The sequence below is a fragment of the Mycetomoellerius zeteki genome, unplaced genomic scaffold (genome assembly GCF_001594055.1).
Source record: "Mycetomoellerius zeteki isolate Tzet28-1 unplaced genomic scaffold, Tzet1.0 scaffold145, whole genome shotgun sequence".
NCBI classification, from domain to species: Eukaryota; Metazoa; Arthropoda; class Insecta; order Hymenoptera; family Formicidae; genus Mycetomoellerius; species Mycetomoellerius zeteki.
This window is the reverse complement of record NW_017256393.1, coordinates 2,587,953-2,607,837: the sequence shown is the minus strand read 5'-3', so window position 1 is coordinate 2,607,837 and position 19,885 is coordinate 2,587,953. Positions and strand designations below refer to the sequence as shown.

Sequence of the window (19,885 nt, the reverse complement as noted above, 5' to 3'; positions counted from 1 at the left end):
TGTGTTTATTGAAATTTTGTATAAAAAATTCAAAAAATACCTTAAAAATTCCCGAATTTTTCAGGTATTTTTGTACAAAATTCCAGGTATATATAAGATTATTAGAGAATTTCTTAATGCAATTTAGAAATAAATAAAGGAGTGAAATTGGAGGGTAAGCAACGCAAATAAAGTACATATTAAAAATTAGTAAAAGAAAGGGATTTTACAATAAATACAGTTCGATGATACACACCTATAACTGTATCTACCATATTCTACAATGGAGCCGCGAAATCTATAGAATAATCTATCTATAGAGTAATCTATCTATAGTATAAGCAAGGCGCACTAAAATATCAGTGAGCTATTTTATTCTGTTGACAAGGGAGTGCTACATTGTAAAAGTGATATCAAAAAAACTAATATTACTAGTTAAAAGATCACGTTTGAAATAAATATTTTAGATGATCAAATCTTGGGATTCTATGAATTCTGCATCTGACTTGGGGACTTGGGAAATTTTGTTTCAAAAATGTATTGTTCTCGAGACATTTTGTACCCAAGTTATAATGGCCAAATATGTTCCAGTCCAAGTCGGATACAGAATACATAGGATTCCAAGATTTGATCATTTAGAATACTTATTTCAAACGTGATCATTTTGGTAACGTTAATTTTTTTGCGATGTAGTACATTTCTTTGTGATTCTTCTATTGTCATCTCGATTTTTTTAAATAAATAAAAGTTACACCAAGATGTACGTGAATATACGCGGATGTGTATGTCATACTGCTAACTGATTGTCAACATTTTGCATTATGATGAAAAAATAATCAAAGAAATGTTTTCAAAAAAATTTGAATAGAATTTAAATTAAAAAATAAAATTCCAAAAATTTCCCTGAATTCTGATAAAATTCCATGAAATATCTGATTTTCAATGATAAAAAGAAATCTCCTGAAAATTCCAAGTTTTCTAGGTAGTAAACATCCTCTGTACGCAATAAGACGATTTGAAACGTAAGCACGGTTATCATAAGCCGCTATTCATAATCTGTTCTTATTTCAAGACTATTTTAAATAATATACGTCTTAAGATGCTAACGGCCCTCTAATTGATTCGTGACATCTTATGGCTGTACTTAAATATGAGAAGACAGTTTTAAATATGAGAATCGATTATAAATATCAGCCGTAGATACTTAATAGATTTATCAATGCGATAAGTACAATAATCAATCGCTACAATATTTCTGACTGAGAGATATTTAAATCACTGATAACGATGCGACACGACAAATGTGATATATTAAACGTGATATTATTCCGAGAATATCCGCCCTCTCTAGCGAACAAATACGGAGTAGACTCGTGCAAATTCCATATAGACTGTATGTCCACCTAGACTCTCTCTCTCTCTCTCTCTCTCTCTCTCTCTCTCTCTCTTTTTTTTCTCTCTCTCTCTCTCTCTCTCTCTCTCTCTCTCTCTCTCTCTCTCTCTCTCTCTCTCTCTCTTTCCTTTTGCCTCTCTCTTTTTCTCTAGCTCTCCCGCCGTGATCGTATATGAAAGCCATATGAAATGAACCGTAATATAAAGGTGTATAATTCGCGCGTCATGTCGCCGCGGCTTCGCAATTGCAGGCCGACGGGCTTTCAGATATATCAAGTGGATTTCGCGTCCTCCTCTCACAATTCTACGAAATTGCTAATGCGGCACCGTGTAGCGACGCGGACATCTGGCACGTTAAGTAACACGCGGCTGTGCCGCAATGAGCACATATTCCTCTGCAAACAAATCTCTCAAGAGTACCCTATTTTTGGTACGCGTTAACGGATACACGATGAGACGGTCGAGGGTCATTTTTGATTGATGAATATGAGAGATTAAACTAAGAGAAGTGTGTGATCGAATATATTGAAAGCATACTTTTGAATTAAAAAGTATGCAAAAATTAAGGAATTTTTGTGAACGAGATTTTGAGAAAGCAAATATATATATATATACATTTTAATAGTAAATATGTATGGATGTATTAAATAATCATAAAATATAATGTTAAGAAAATTATTTAAAAAAATAAGATGGCTTTTTAAAAATAATTTTAATGATTTTTTAATAATAATCGCTTCGAGTAATTTGTTCACGGAATCAAAGAATTTTACGAATATCTGTGAACAGTGCAATTAACTTAAATTAGAAAACAATATTTAAATCAATTAATTAATTGATGACCCATTTAAGTAATACGTATTCGCTAATTATAGTTTTCAGTTTCTCGTCCCACTCCTAGGGATTTTCCAACCATCGATGGAATATTAATACTGTCTATTTAAGCCAGTTTGCGTTGACCGTATATTAACTAATCCTAGATTATCAATTTGCTCTCCTTTTCTGCATTGCAGCTTTGTGCGCAACACGGCAAAACCAGATTCAATTAGGATTAACGGCGATTACTGCTAAAGCAGCAGATAGTTTGTACAGAAACATTGTTACATACAGAAATATTATACAAAATATATATGCATATATATATATATACTATTTAAATAATATAGAGGAAAAAATATATATGTATATATATGAAATAAAATTTAATTTATAGTAATCGATTAAAAAAAATCAGATATTAAATTAAATATTACAATAAAATATGTTCCGAAACCATTCGTGCAAAAGGTAAATTTTGATTCCTAATATTTTTAATTAAAAAATACGAATATTCGACAATTTTATCGAAAGGGTTAAAGGTCGAACGCTACGAACGTGCTGACTGCTATGTAATCATTACAAATCTGCGGGCTGCATTCCAAAGCGGCAGTTCTCCTTCAATCCTCGTTCTTGCACGAGGCCTTACGTAATCCCCTACCTTTCTCTCTTTCTCGCCTGTCTATCTCCTTCTCTCTTTAGCGACGCCCAAGCTTGTGAGTCTTCGGAGTTCGCCCACGTGTCAGATAGCTCATCTCTTTCTTCTCTATTCCGATTTCTATCTCACTCGATTTCCTCTTTCTCTTTCTCCCTCGCAGTTTGGCGTAAGCGGCAGCCTTGGCCTTCGAGGCTTCAAACGAGATCCATCGAAGCCCTCCTTTAGGTGGACTCGTCCTCTTCTTTTCCTTTCTCTATTGATCCTAGAATACCACACATACATCTTGCCATCACATAAGAGAGCTTTCATACAATGGGGTCTCGTGCACCCCACGTTGTTTTAATGCATCTAATAAAATTACTCTAATAAAATAACACTTCCTTTATTATTTATTTTCATTACTTTATTTTCGTGGTTAGCCTTTCATTCCTATCTTTACACTGAGGAAAATACGTTGTTAAATCGACTAAATTAGTTTTGTTCGTCTTTATTTCTTTCGCACGAGAATGTATATATTTACATCAAATATAATATATGAATAATATATTTTACTTAAATATAGGTATACCTTTTCTAAAAAAGATGAACTAAGCGAATTTAGTTAATAATTTTTTTCTCAATGTAAAGTATAATATACTTGACTCAAATCATAATATCCTTCTACGAAAGAAATAAAGACAAACTAAACTAATTTATAATATTTATTAATAAATCAAGTTAACAATTTTTTTTCTCAGTGTATCACAATAATTATTATTCGATGGAATAAATGTCACATTAAATACAGAATACAAAAATAAAATTGGCAAAAGCCACCATCGTCGTGCTATTAAAATTACGCGTATTAAATTTTAATAGCACGACAATGGCGGCTTCTGCCAATTTTATTTTTGCTGTCTGCATTTATAGCGACATTTAACGTATTCAGTCGAATAATTATTGTTAATTTGCTCAAACTTATGTATATATGTAAAATTCACTTATATCCGTATTCATCTCCGTATATCCGTAATTAATATAAGAATATACAAGCTTTTATACATATAATTACATCAATTCGAATAAAACGAGAAAGAAACTGGTTTTTAAACTCTCGTTCAACAGTATTTCAAAAACTCGTTCGGACTCGATCGATGTTATACGAGTCTCAAGAACGTGTGGAGTCGTAGAATTTAGAACAGTGACCTAAGAACTCCAAAGTATCTGTGACCAAAATGAACAAAAGCTAAAAGAGTGGCGCCAATGCAGTAACTGACCTTCTCAACACAACCGGTTTTACATTCACAGATTCCCCTACGCCCCTCCGTCGTATCTCGTAACCGGAACCTCTTGTCTTACTCGATATTTATTAAATGTAAAGCAACGGCAACAATTCAGTGTTCCTTCTTACGAACGATACGATCCGTTCGCAGGTTATTCATGTCCCTTAAGAAATTATAAATGTCTGATCGTTTGTGTTTGTAAGCGGAGAACACGAGAGATGTTGTTGCGCATTTAACGATCGCGAATCGTCGGTGTAAGACCGTTGCCGTGTAATTACCCATTTGCGAATTCGATCACTTGCATTAGTTCTGAAATACAATAGACGTAGAGTCGGTATCACAGACTACGCAGTGAAGACTGAGATTGAAGATTGAAAAATTAAAATTTAACCAATCAAAATAAAAGGAGCTAAAATTTCTTTTTTCTCACTGGTTAAATTTCAATCTTCAATCTTCAATCTCAATCTTCAATGCGTAGTCTGATTCTGGCCCAGTAAGCCTTAAGACTTAAGAAATTGATCAATCACAGTCGAATGTGAGACGAATAATTGATAGGTCAATTTCTCAAGGTTTAAGGCTTATTATACCTGTTGTGTTTCGGGACTTACACTGGATTAGTAAAAGCTACTATACTTGAAATTAGTCAAATATAAAAGCTTACAAATATTTTAAACAATTAAATACCCAATAACGCGGAGTGTGTAAAAAAAACATGTTTTAAACGTGTTTTAAACAGTTTAAAACATGCTAAATTGATGTTTTTAATATGTTTAAAATATGCTTTTTTATAGTACTGTTTAAAGCATATTTGAAGCATTAAAAACATATTTAAAAAGAAATACAGTATGTTTTATTCTTAAAAAAAAAAAAAAAAAAAACATTAGTGTCTTTATTAACCCTGCAATAACGACATTGTCACATTAGTTAACAGAATATACATGTATTATTTCATTGTCAAGTTAATTATATTATGCCACTGCATTTACTTTATATAAATCAGGCTTTAATGTTCGCTCATCTAATGAAATGCCAGTGATCGAATTCATCATACATTATTCAAAGATTCTATTGTAAATGAATTCATATTAAAATTTTTGTGGTATAATGAGATTATATATATGTAAAATGAGGGGGCGGGGGGGGTGATAGAAACATGTATTCACAATAACGGAAACAATTTGTTCTGTTTTTTTATAAAAACCTGAAAGTAACGTATTCAGTTTTAAACATTTTGTTACTCCACTGCGTCCCAAATTCATACATAGTATGAGATTATGCGGAATAAGGATGATAGCGACAGATATATACTACACATAATACTCCGTATACATCACAGCTCCAAATTAGAGTATCAGTAAACATCTGGCTTACCCTTCTCTCCTTCCCGGCAATCAATGTCAAGGTGGCGTTTCTCGCTACTCGGCGGAGTCACTTCACTCTTTTTTTTCTCCTTCCAGCGTCGCATTCGCGTCAATTTGCAAATCGCGTCATGTACGCGCGACGCGGGAGTATCCGAGATCCGTCTTGGCTACCAAACGGGGCGTGAGTCGCTTGGTGAGAAAAAATGAGAAAAATCCGAGCTGCGAGGCGCGACAAAACTCGGGGAAACGCGTGAGAATCACCGAGGAGGAGAGAACAGCCGGCGGAGTGCGTGAACCGCGCGAAACGCTCCTCTCCACGCGAAACAACGAAACGAACTGACGCGCTCGAGCAGCGCGGCTCGTCTAGCTGGTCCGTCTAGGAGCCGACGAAGGAACGCGATCGTGATTGGTCGCCGGAGCGCCGACCGCGAGTCGCCGCGCGCCGATTGGTTCGCGCGCGGCCGCGAACTTCGATATACATATAAATCGAACCGTTGTGACCGCGAATGTGGAGATGACAACAAGATTGCGCCGCGAGACGTCGGACTGATTTACGAAGAGCTTATTTATGCAGGTCGAGTCAATTCAGCGCGCTCCGGATTACCCGTACGTAAAAGCGGCGGTTTTTATGGCTGCGATCGACGATTTAGGATATGGTTACCTGGAAAGTGCAGATGGGGGTCGCAGTAATTCCCCGAGTACGTTAAGAGTCTAACCGAGATTCATAAAACATAGTTTTGCGAAATTCTATTTTGGTTAGCGATCAATTTACATCGATTGCTTTTCTGCGCTGAATAAATAGGCGTGGAGTTAAAGGGGGAGGAGGATTTTTACCCAGAAGGGTAAAAAAAATACCTATTTTTACAAATTTTTTCGCGAAAACTATTAACTTTATTCAAACAAAATTGATCAATATTTTATACACCATGTTAATATTAATATCAACAGAGTGAGAATTATATAGGCCGGTATTCATAATCTGTTCTTATTTCAAGCTCGTCTTAAGTAATGTCTTAAGATGCTAATACGGCCCTCTGATTGGTTCGTGACATCTTAAGATTGTTACCTAAGACGGTATCAAAGCCACACCCATATTTTTTAGAGTGAACAAAAAATACAAACAAAATGTATTCTAATCATGTTAGTCAAAATTCTTATCGTAATTGATTTTTTATTATTTCGAATGTTTAATAAACTAGAATGTTTAATAAATTTAACTGTACGTACCTAATTTGTAGCTTTTTGAATCTACTAATATTTCCAATTTATACAATCAATTTTTTTCTGTAATTGAAGATAAAAAAGAACACGTGTTTCTTGTTAGAAAAATTTACACGTTTTTGCTTCCAAAGTTAAAGTTCAAATGAACTGATTATTTTTTTTTTTTTTTTTTTTTTTTTTTTTTTTTTTTTTTTTGAGAAAGGATGTTTCGAATAAAGATGTGTGTCAGTAGGTACGAATAATGATACGAAGAAGTATTTTCAATAATTCAGGATCTTTTATTATTCTCCCGAAGGTACAAAGAGGTAGCGACAAAAAGGGTTCGTTGCACATTAAATTAGAGCGGGCGGCATTGTTGCACATCCGCGACTTTGAATACGACGTGGCAGCCTTAGCAAATGCAAAACGCGACAGTGCACGAAATCCTCGGTCTGCTGCGTTTGACTACGTTTCCTGCGTGAAATTAAAATATGAAAGGATACGTATGAAAAATATACGACCTTCGTCGTCAAAGGCAAACCGATAAAAATCAATCTCGTCGAATGTTTATCGTTACGGTATTGTACGAAAATGTATTTCGTGATTTCTACGTCTTTACTACGTCAATCGTAGCACGATAATATCTCTCATCATTCGCCAAACAGCTTGCTTAAATATTTACTTCGCTATTGGAAAGTCCCTAACAAACCGTCCGTGCTATTAATTTCAGAGTTCACTAAAAGTCATGTATTTTCTTTTATACTCTCTAAATCTGAATCAGTAGATAGTCACTCATTACCCAGTAGCATACTTGGCACTGATAATCAGTGAAGTTCAATTAAAAAAGAAAGAATATTCGAGCATTATATAACTAAAATACTGATATTTGCATGTTAATTTCAATCTTCCAATTCCATATTTATTGAATTTATGCACTAAAACAAGATTGGTTAGATCACATAATAAAGATCAGCTAGGTTAGGGATTTCACATTTCATTTACTGATTACCAGTGGCATACTTGGCACTGATATCAGTGATTATCCACTGATTCAGATTTAGAGAGTATATATTTCCATTGTCTTATGCGGGGTCTACAATAGAAGTCGTAGCGGTCGTAGGGTCTTAAGTCGTAGAAAATTAACCAATCACAGTCGAATATGAAAAGAATAATCGACTGTGATTGGTCAATTTTCTACGATTTAAGACCCTATGACCGTTACGATTTCTATTGTAGACCCCGCATTAATGTTTCTTAAAAATTTCATTAAACATTGTAACATCTTTTGTTTCACGGGAGCATATAGGACATGTGTTTGAAAATTTTCAGCAAATATGAATGTATGTAGCAGAGTTATTGCTCTACTACGAGCTTTTGAATTTGCTTCGCGATATTGCGCGAACGTGTCTTTCCTCACTCGGAAAACAATGCGTACGTGCATATAAAACGACAGAACTCGGCAGATTAGGAAGAATGCATTACGCGCGCGCGCGCGCGCTTACTCGCGTTGTATTACGCGCTCACAAAAGCGCTTCTTTCGCTCAAATCCCCGGAAACTCCTACCTCCCAAATCCTATTTTGCGGCAGCTTTCCTATTCGACCTGTCTCTCGCGGCGTTAAAAACTTTCGAGACTACCGAGGCGGACAGTTTGTCGGTTTTGGCTCGAATCACTGTAGGAAAAGCAGGGAGCCCGGAGAATCAAGTCGGACCTAATAAAAAAAGCATGGATGCGTCCGAATGTATAGCACAAAATCTCGCAAATTGCTCTCGGTAGACCTATTGTGCATCTTTTCGCTCGTTGAAAGTCCCTAACGAACCATCCGTACTATATCATTTCAGAATTTATTAAAAGTCGTACTTTCTTATCAAATGTCTATTGTCTTAATATTCCTTAAAAACTTCTGAACATTGTCACTACATATTTAAAATCTTTACACGGAGAAAATTTTCTTTTAATATTTACCTTGAAAATATAGGTAGTTGTGGTACAAATCAATATTTTAAAGACTTTTACCATGCACTTCAGTAAAATTGATCAAACTTATTTTATACTTTATTGTATTTTATTAATGAATGAGAGAGATTTACATTAAAATTCTTCAAAATACAATATTGTCCCACAATTGTCATATTTTCAAGGTAAATTCAAAGAAAAAATTCTCTTCGTGTATAGGATTAGATATTATTGTACAATATATTTTAGCAATTGAGGTGTGATTAGTGGAATAAAGACACAATTCTACTTAAGTCCTTTTTCCGGAAATTAGTTTTTTTTATATAATATTGATCATAATAAAGAAGTATTATAACATGCAACTTCTTAAAGACATTACATAAATTCATTTGATACTGTATCCATTTGTGTATAATAAAAAAGTAGCTAATTATTTTAATTTTTATTAAAATCAAGATTTTGTAATTAGACCTTCATTCCGCCCATCCCTTCAATTATGTATGCATTAAATTTTATAAAGTTAAAACCAATTTAGAATTAAATAAAGAGAATTTTTCATCTGACATTTCTAGAAATTTATTTAGCGAAAAATTTGATTTTGAAATTTAACTTTCAGGTAACTATAATTTGAAAGCTATTGATATTCTAATATTTCTAAATCAAGAGCTCCAGGTTCAAATCCTGGTTGAGGTACATAAAATTCTTTACAGGATTCTTAAAATACTTACACTAGCATCATTATTAAATTGACGATCAATTTGATTTGAAATATTAATATTTCAGCTTTAGTTCGCGATTACGTTTCATGTCCGGCAAACCAAATTGGCATGCAGTTTATAGAACTACAGAAAAAAATAAATTTACAAAAATTTGAATATTACCAAGTATCAAAATTTCGATCAAACATAGAATTCTTTCTCTTTGATTTATTCTTATCAATTTAATTTCTATTTATAATTTTAATATTTTTGATAAAAAGAACATAACGATACATTGATTAACGAATTGAGTGTTCTGATTAACATAAGTCGACCTAGAGTTGAGAAGAATATAAATTGAGAAGAAAACATTGCGTAAAAAATATCTGGCTTTGAGAATATATTTTTATCTTTTTTATTTGCAAATAAGTACACAGAAAAAAACAATTTTGCTGAAGTATATCTATAATTTAGTTACAGATCTGAAAATGATATTGTTAAACCATCAAAATAATTGTGGATGCTCACGCTGATTGTTAGAATGTCAAAACTTTTTGCAATATCGTGCTTGTATTTTCTACATAATTATTTTAATAGTTCAATAAAATTATTTTTAGAATACGAATCTGAAAATAAATTTTTACAAAGATATTTGGTAGGTTCTATTATTTTCATCGACTCTCTTGAATATTCAGACAGTCAAAGCCGTGCGGGATTAGTCATATATTTCAATTTTCATCCGACACATTCCCATCTCCAACGTAAAAAAAAACCCCGTAGGATATCCCAATTTCCCAACTCGTCGTTAGTCACGGTATGGTCAAAACTGGCATTTTCAAGGCGAACAAAGCGCGATTGTATACGCGTTCTCTTGTACACGCAAACAGGTTACTGCTATCGTGCGCTACAATGTCAACTTCTCATTCGACATCACGCAACTATACCTGCACTAATATCAAACATGTCCGACAGTTTCGAACGCAAATACATGAAAATTCTCCAATCTCTTTTTTTTCTCTGTCGTTTATTGTTTGTGTCACTATTCTGGTTTCTGCTCGACTGATTAATAACGAACGAAGTCCCCTTCCACTCAACGTTGCTGAAATTTTCCGTCATTGTAGAGAATTTTGCCTGTCATGCTCGCAAACAGCCATTAGTTTCACAACACTTTCAAAATTAATATTTCCAAATAAAAAAGCAAATATTAAAATAAAATAATTACATCGTTCAAGAAAGTTTGAGGTTAATGAAATGTTCTAATAATATAATCTATAATAATTTTTTTACAAAATATATACGCAAATATATACTTATATTTATGGGATAAAAAATTATTTTTACATAAAAATATAATAAAATAAGAAAAGAATTAATGGAATAAAAATTCATTAAATTATCAAAATTATTAAAAACATGGAGAGAGAAACAAGATGAAATAAGAAAAGATTTCGAATCAAAATCTCTCTAAGTTTACAAGAAAGTTTAACGACTTTTTCGATATATCGTACGTCGAACTTGTGTATAGGAAACTTGTGCTTGTGCGCTTTATTTGTCGCGCAAGAGTGCGAGTACACTCGTGACTTATCGCGATCGTCGCGTTCGCGTTTAGCGACGAAGCTGACAGGCAAATCCTGTTCCACGCTTCGCGAAAAGTACGCTTGACGTATCTCTGCGAAATCTTGCGCGGTCAGAGGCCGGCGTGCCGGACGTCATTCCGGACGGTATTTCCAACCAGCCGGGTGTAATTAAACGGCGAACGATAAAAAAGTTCACTCGTTTAGGCAAAAACTTCATTCGCGCGACTAATTGCTTGCTAAAGCGAGCAAGAATTGTAAATGTGAGAAGATTGATTTAATCGTGCATTAATACTATTCTACTGCTTTACTATATACACTGTTATGATACACTGTCGTGATATCAAATTATATAATTTGAGTTATTTTTAATCATTTCTTTAAGTAACCATTGCTTTTATTCAATATGTTATTAATTTAACTGAAATAATGCAGTTAATTTAACTCAAGAAAATGTATTAAATATGATGCAAATTTAATTTATTATTTACGAAATACTTACATAATATGGACGTTGTTTACTTTAACAATAATCACAGAAATGAGAAATGGTTTACATTTTAATACAAATGGAAGTTAAAATGTAAATTTGTATCATTTTATTTGGAAAACAATGAAATATTATTTAATTCAAGATTGAGTTATCATTACTCCTTTAATATCTAACAGTGTATACAGGACACAAAGCCTGTTTATAGAATAAGTTAAAGGATAATAAGTTACAAAAGACAGCGTATTTTAAATAGATTTCCTGTTCAATTACTAACAATATTTTATGCGCAAAAATATGTGAAAACAGGAAAAAAATGTGTAGACTAAATTTATAAATTTGAGAAACTCCTATGTATCATTGTTAAAATTTTTTTTAAATAATTAAGTAATACATTATCTTTGAACTTTTTAAGTTACCTACTTTTCGTTGGTCACATTAAAATTTTAGACAAAATTTATGATACAATCCATCATCTTGTAACTTAAAAATTTTTCTTGGTGCAAACACATTCGTGATTTATGTGTCACATGTTGCGACGGCGTTTCAACGATAAAAATTTTATCCGGTTTAGACGCGATCATCGCACAGTGTCCTTTCCGCAGGAATACCGATCCATTTGCAGATACAGACTTCTCTCCAATTAATGCAATGTCGGAGCTGTCCGCACGGTGCATCTCTACGGCGAGTGCACACGTCGCGAAATGTCGACGGCTAGCGACGCGACTAGACGTCGCGCGCTCGGTGAAGTTCTCACGGGAATATTCACTTCGCGTCCGGTGCACCGTCTCTTCAGGTGCCAGGCTCGTACATCGGTCCCATCACTTCACACGCCTCTGAATCAAATCCTTTAATCCCCCACCGGTACCAAATTTTCATTAATCCCTCACTCGAACGGTCGAGGAATATGAGTGTAAAGTTAAGCTAATTCCGAAAAGGGCTAAAGAAAGCAATAAAAAAAATTAACTTTGAAACTCTACTATGATCTGGAACTTTTTTAATTGTATCTTTACGTATAATTACGAATTACACGATAACGATCTTTTATATATTTCAATCAAATTTGTGAAAAAGTTTAACTTATAAAAATTCCAAGAAATTCACGTGCACGAATTATTCAAATGCACAAATTAAAAATATGTAAAATATGTATAAATATATTTGAGGCAAATACTTTTCTCATTAATATTAATATAATATATTATATTTAAAAAAAATGAACGCAGACTTATTTTGCTTTTTCTGAAATATCTTACGTATTTTTATAAGATATCGACAAATATTACAACATCAACATTCATGAATCTATCATTACAGACAATCGCAAAAGAATTTGTCAAAATTTTCAGAATAAAAGTATAATACAACGATAGAAAGAAATAGTGAAAAGTAGAGACCTGTAGGGTTCTAAAGGATAGTGATACGGTATTGCTAGATGCACATTGTATTATGCATGACCGAGGTGTCAAGTATGAAGAGCCGAGACGCGGAATGCACCTTAGGGCGTGGAATGTATGAGACCGCGCTAGCACCTCTGTCGTGCAGCCCCTTAGAAAAGACAATGCAACCTGACATCCGCCACTTTAAATCAAGTTCTGTGTAGAGCCGACTGCTTCCATTTTTAACACAACGATCTGAACTCATTTGCCATTTGCGATGACCTAGGCAGAAACTTGTAGGTTTAATTTAATGATTTTCTCGGAGAAATTAATTTTCACTTAAGTCTATATAAATCTCCTTTTCCCTCAGGAACAGCACATATATTATATTAAGTGCTATATTATATTATATATTATTCTTAAATTTTATATATACATATACATTATATTTTATTTTTTAAATATTTTTATATTTTATTTTATCAAATTATTATTATATATTATATCATTTTAGTCTTATTTTTATTTAAATGTTACTTCAACTTCTTTTTTAGACTACATATAATACAACGAAAGACGTTCCCGTTTTCTAATAGGTCTGTTGAAGCCCCGCGTTCAACATTATTAGTTAATGTCACAGGAAAGAACAACTTGATGTTGGAATTAAACCGCGTCGACCCGCACATTTTTCCATTTTCGTATCAGTAAACATCTACTACGGTAACAAACCTCATGATCTAGAATATTACTCATTGTATTAGTCTGGACTGTAATTTCAACCTCTACGAGACGAGACGGGAGATGGGAGAGTTGTGTGCTGCACGCATAATTCCCACGACTACAATTACCATCGCAATTAGCGCGAGTGCTTTCGTTAATTCCGACAATTATTTAGAGCGAGCGCCGTTGAAGTAACGTTTTCAAGAATCGTTGAGATATAATAAAACCAACTTGCGAATTCGTGCCGGTATTTAGTTCGACAAATCGGGAAATCTTCGCAGAGAGTCTCAGTTCAACTCAGAGTAACTAAAAGATCTTTCATTGTAACGTCTCAATCTTAATTCGTAACAAAAAATTTATAAAAAGAGATCCTTTTTTCTACGTTTTTATAGAGATATTTTGTTCTCAGCAACATTTCTCTTCTGAAAGAACTCAATGTTTCTTTGTTTGAATATTAAATTAGAACATCCAGAAAACTAGTAATTGTTCAACTAAAATAGTATTTTGACATATTTTGTATCCGTAATATCCGTGAAATTGTGCTGCGAAATAATGTGCACCGATAACATAAAGATTAATAAATAGTGCTTTGATATCTGGAAATAAGAATGGAATACAATGCAGTCGTTATGTATAAGAAGTGATTCAGCTTTTTAGTCCTTCGCTTTCCGTTATCTCATCGCGATGAACATACACATATGTATATATGACCGTCTCGACGACGGCGGCGTCCTTTGGTCTCGTTCTATAAAATATCTCGCTGATCCGCGTAATACGGGCTTTAAATTTGGCCGTCGACCCAGGACTAGTCGTGTGTGTGTGCGGGCGTTCGAGCTCTCTCCGTGCAAAAACTGATAAGGAAAATATATATTCCCACTCGACTCCGCTTTCACGCCACCCACCAATCCTCCCTCTCGTCGTCATCCCTTCTCTAAGTCCCTCAGCTGCTGACGAGGTATCTTGGAGGCGAGCCAATTTACAACCGGGGTTTTTTTCGAGATAGTCAGATGATATCGGAAACCGAAACAATCTCTTCATTTCGTAGTTCCGGATAACACACAACAATGATCTCTTGATGGGAAAGAATGTTCTGATAATGAGAACTTTTATCCCCTTAGATCACAGAAACTCTGTCTCTCTTATATTCTGGTAAAAAACTTATAAGATTTAAAGGTTTTATTATACGTAAATAAAAAAAAATTTATTTTATTTTATCGCTTTACCAATAACGGCTTTACAATAGCGGGTAATATTCATTCGAATTTGATCAATTTTCTGTCCTTATATATAAATTGAAATTTTCTATATTATTAGAGAATTAATAAATATATTATATAAATAAAGAAGAAATTATATACATATTGTTACAAAGTGTACATATGAAAAGTTTTATTTGTCCATCTCTTATACTCATCTTTGTTACTGTTCATTTTTGTGTACAACTTTTAAGCATTCCATCGCTGTGAAATTTACATTACGAACTAAAAGATTTATTTATCCCTTTTTGGTTCAATACATTTAAGTAATTTACTCGAGGTGGATAAATTTGTATTATATAATTAATACTCTTAATTGTCTGTATTTCAATTTAATATTTGTTTAATATCTCAAAAGCCCAACTCTGATTATTCATTTTTTATATAATTAAATTTTTCCATTAAAAAATTTTATATTTTAAATACCGGAAGAATCACTTCTTTTAATTATTTTATATATAATTTGAATGAGTAATCTATCGATTAAAATTAGCTAATAATTTGTGGTTTTAATATAACGAATTTAGAACACGATTCGATCGGATTTTCAAACTGGAATAGTTTCAAGAAAAGATTTTGTTTAAGAATTAAACTCTGTTAAATTTGATATCTGATTCTTTTAATTTGGACTCGGTGTCTACGTTTTTTGTTCATCTATTAATTATTTGATAAATTCGCCGAAATTAATTAATTAATGGAAACTCTGTTGTTATATTCTTTGTCAGCGACAATTTGTTTGCCACACTTTGGCAATAAACTATATAATCTCATTTCAAATTAATTTCTTAAGCTTAAATTGTTCACCACGTTCCTCAGCAATGAACGAATTCCAAATTAAAACTATTTGAGTTCTCTTTCTCCCTCTTTTATCCTTAATCTCTTATCAAATCTCTTCTGCATATATCCGTAGTGTGCACCTTTTATAGTTTATGCAAATATATGGAATTTATAGTTTAATGCTGATTCCAAACAGTCCATTAGGAGAGATTCTTATGATAAAGATATTCCCAACGCCTTTTGCCATTGCCTTCCAAGAGATGAAAATCAAATAAAATCTGATGTTTTTGGCTGGATTTTAATTTGGCTGAATTTTTTACACGGAGAGCAGATGCACAACTCTGCGCTATAATTACCACGCCTATTTAAGCTAGAGAACCAAAAATATATAATTTGAAACCAAATTAAAATTAAAATTAAATTTACCTTTAATATCTCCTTTAATAGACAGAAATCAAATTAGGTAATAACCAGCTGTAGGTGTGATTTAACTATTTGATAAGCTGATCAATTAATTGGCTGATTTACTATGGATTTACTGATTTACTACAGAACTGAATGACAGCAGACACACGACTAATTGTTCAGTCCCATAATATATGGAAGAGTCAAGAACTTCCCCCCTCCCCGCGTGAACTTCACCCCACTTTCTACTTTGGAATGTCTTTTAAGAGGGGGAAGATTTTTACCCATGAAATAGAATCCTAAATCAATATTATGATATCAGATATGCTGGTGATGGCCAGGCCATCACCAGCAAGAGAGAGTCACTGTCGTTAAGCGAATTATCAAGTGATATCGTGACTCTAATTATTTAAGCTTTTAAAATTTATATCTCTGTAATATTAAAGATAAAACTACGTTATAATCACATTCAATTTAAAAATGTTTTTGGCTCCATTTGTAACAGTACTAATTCATCAATTATTTTATCAATGGTTAGTTAATTTTAATTTCAGTTTAATCAGTATCTTTAAATAGAAGTTTTAATCATTATCTGAAAATTAATAAAAAGAAACATTAATATAAAATATAATACAGTAAATTTATATCAATAAAATTTAAATTTCACAAACATTATTTCATCTTTCTCATTAAATTCTCTATAATTCTCTATGTGAAACCACAGAACTAGAGAAAAGTAGTTAAACTGTAATTAATCGTGTTAATCAACCGAAACGAGTCACTTGGTCCTTGGATTCGGATAGCGGGTGGAAACACTTATCGGAGTCTCACATCCGCAATCGTCGATTCCGCGAAATGCGGAAGAATGGGCGGTCACGAGAAGTCAATTGATAATGTAATTAAAAGCTTCGAGCTGCGATCAATTCTCCTCGAAAAGTACTTAAGTACCATTCGATGTACTTTGCCAATGGCTAACACCTCTAATAGTTTTCAACGACAAGGTAAAATTAATTAGTAATTTATTAAAAGAAAGAAGAAGCACGAAACAGTCCAGAGAATAGTCAACGTTATTTAATGGTAGACGTTCGAATTAATTGTGCCTCTTCAGCTTTTAAGATTAAAAATATGTTGACAGGAGTAAATTTGTGATACAAATAGCAAAATCAGATCTCAAGATTTAATTGAAAAAAAATTCAATCAATTTTTGGCTGATTTGTAATTGAAATAATTCCTACGTTTCTGTATTAAATAGAAACAATAAATATTTTTATTAGCTCGAGATTCTTAAAGATCATATTCAGTAGAGAATTCGGGGAGGAAGTTTAACAAATCTGAATTAACAGATCTTTCGGTTTTATTTATTCTCGTAAATATTTGATAAGATTTGTTAAGATTTTGATATGTTTCACAGGATATAATTTAACGGAATATAAAGAAACATATGTATAATATGTTGCTTTATTAATTCATCTGATGCCACATTTTCCGCCTATGTAATAATATATATTAATCCGTAGTCATACTGATGCATTCCACTTCACGTGCATCATATTATGCAATAAAAAGCGAATTCGTGATGATCATCCCAGACCAATTATTTCGAGCGAAATGGATCGATTACGCATCGATTATAAGCTCATTTCTGTCGATCATTTGCTACTTCGTCATTTCAGAAAAATTATTTTTGCATAAATATCTCTTGCATAATTCATTTTTTCCTTCGGTTGGTTTACTCGAAAACTCGGTCATTTAAAATACATATCGTGCAGATTCATTTTAATTATTTAAAAATTAAGCGAATCCTCATTTATTCCTGTTCGTTTCTGATTAATTAATAATTCGCTCTAAAATTTGTTTTAAATTATCTTTTATATCTGTGATAATATTAATATTAATATTAATATTTTTTTTACAAAATGTCAACGGAATTTTATTTAATAATTTCATCGTTTTATCACAATATTTCTTTAAAGAAATATTCATTGAATTCTGTATTAAATTCTACAAATAATGTTATAAAAAAATGCTTATATTAATATAAAGGTAGATATTAATATTTATGTATATTGAGGACAATGGTAAAAGCCGCGTTGGGACAAGAAGTATCGCGATTACACGACATCGTGCAATATCTTACGACAACGTGGGATATTTACGATCGAAAATAGCGGCTGTTGCCGCAAGCCCGCGGTCGTTATGAGGCCCGATATCGATGATTATGACCGCGCAATCCAGGAGAAAGAGCAACCGCCTGCTGGCAAATGCAAGCTCGGGATCAACGATCGGTTGACATCGTACCTGCCACAGCGCATAATTTACATTGTAACGCACCGCTTGGCTGCGATGGGGTCATTATCTGTAAGACGGAATACCGTCGTACCTCCCACGAAGCTGCCGTTATCATTATCTCCGCATGACGAGTCATTACGGGTGCGGAATGACGGCCGTCAGGTTGCTAATTAGACGCCCGATTGTCGAATAACGTGCGCTATTTATAATAACGCATAATTCAACATCCGGGCGCATCAGTGCCTCATCGATATTAATGGCATTCGTATTTATTGTATCAATGGGATATTAATGAGCGATGAATCGATTGGGGCGGAGTGCATATTGAGCGGCATGACGATGTAAATTAAACGACGTACACACGAGCGTGTTATTATTTAGAGATCATTGGATCAGCAATAATTTGTTCCTTCCATCGACCGACAAATTCGTTTGGCTCGCGAATTTACATAAATTTATGGCGTTGAATAATTCCTCATATGGATGCTATTAATCATTTAGACAGTACCACAGATAAGAAGGATAATCTGGTGCAGAAAATTTACAACGACGATTAATATTTAGAATAAATTTCTCTCTAATGTGATATCATCAAGGTAAATATAATGAATATGTATCATCAGACTGTATATTTTTAATCGTGACTACAATCAATTATCAGTTATTTGATATAATCATAAATGATAACTTATGCAATGTAGTAGGAGAAAACGCGACATATTTTATTTTACACGCAATAATGTCAGCGAATAAACCGCAAAAGAGAGAGAGAGCGCCGGACTGTAAATGATATTTGCGTTTCCTCGAGCAATCGTTTCCCAGATCCTTATTGCTCCTTCGCTCTGTTTCTTGTCTGCACAGGAAGTCTCGTTAGACGCGATACGTGCGTAGATACATAAGCGCTTTCGAATTTCTACACGTAGTTCCCAACGTACGCGTACGATAACTAATGATATGCCTTTACTGTGTTCTTGTTAAGCAAAACGCAAGCCCGCATACCACTACGATAGAGATTAGTGCACGGAAATACATTTCCGAACGAAGTCTCCTCCTTAGGCAAACTTCCCAACCCATTGCCGTGGCAATAATAATAATTCACCAGGAACGGGACCTTGTTATCTCGTTCTATCCGATTTATTTACCTTACTATCAGAAAGGTAGATGAATGATAATGATTGAAACCAGATATATTAATTACAGTTAGGCACCTTTGTACTCTCTAAATCTGAATCAATAGATAATCACTGATATCAGTGTCAAGTATGCCACTGATAAGTGAATGAAATGTGAGATCTCTAATCTAGCTAATCTTTATTATGTGATCTAACTAACCTTGTTTTAGTGCACAAATTCCATAAATATGGTATTGAAAGATTGAAATTAACGTGCAAATATCAGTATTTTAGTTATATAATACTCAAACATTCTTCCTTTTTTATGATATATGGTATTGAAAGAATTATTCGTATCCCGAAAAAATTCTAGAAGCTATCTTGGTAAAAATTTCACAGTAAAAATTTCCAAAGCCATATATTTATAGACATGTTTCGTTTTGAGAATTATGTACATTATAATATGCTAGACAAAACTTTTCTCATGGAAAGATCGACTTTCATCTCTTCAAAGAATCCGCAAATACAAAAGGAATGGAAACTTCTGTGTCTGGTAGATACC

The 19,885-nt window shown here is 33.3% G+C and overlaps 1 protein-coding gene across 2 annotated transcripts in view; it reads right to left on the bottom strand.

Annotated features, from left to right (window-relative positions):
* Positions 1-19,885, bottom strand: part of LOC108732058 (beta-1,4-N-acetylgalactosaminyltransferase bre-4) — a 125,004-nt gene that overhangs the window by 90,568 nt on the left and 14,551 nt on the right. Inside the window, exons 1-2 of one of the 2 annotated variants that reach the window (XM_018462681.1) lie at positions 5,479-5,791; positions 2,849-3,107 (exon numbers count right to left, since the gene is read on the bottom strand). The gene's annotated coding sequence lies outside the window, so the exon portion shown is untranslated. Of the gene's footprint in view, positions 1-2,848; positions 3,108-5,478; positions 5,792-19,885 lie in introns of those variants that run through there. The other variant, XM_018462682.1, reaches the window with a different exon arrangement.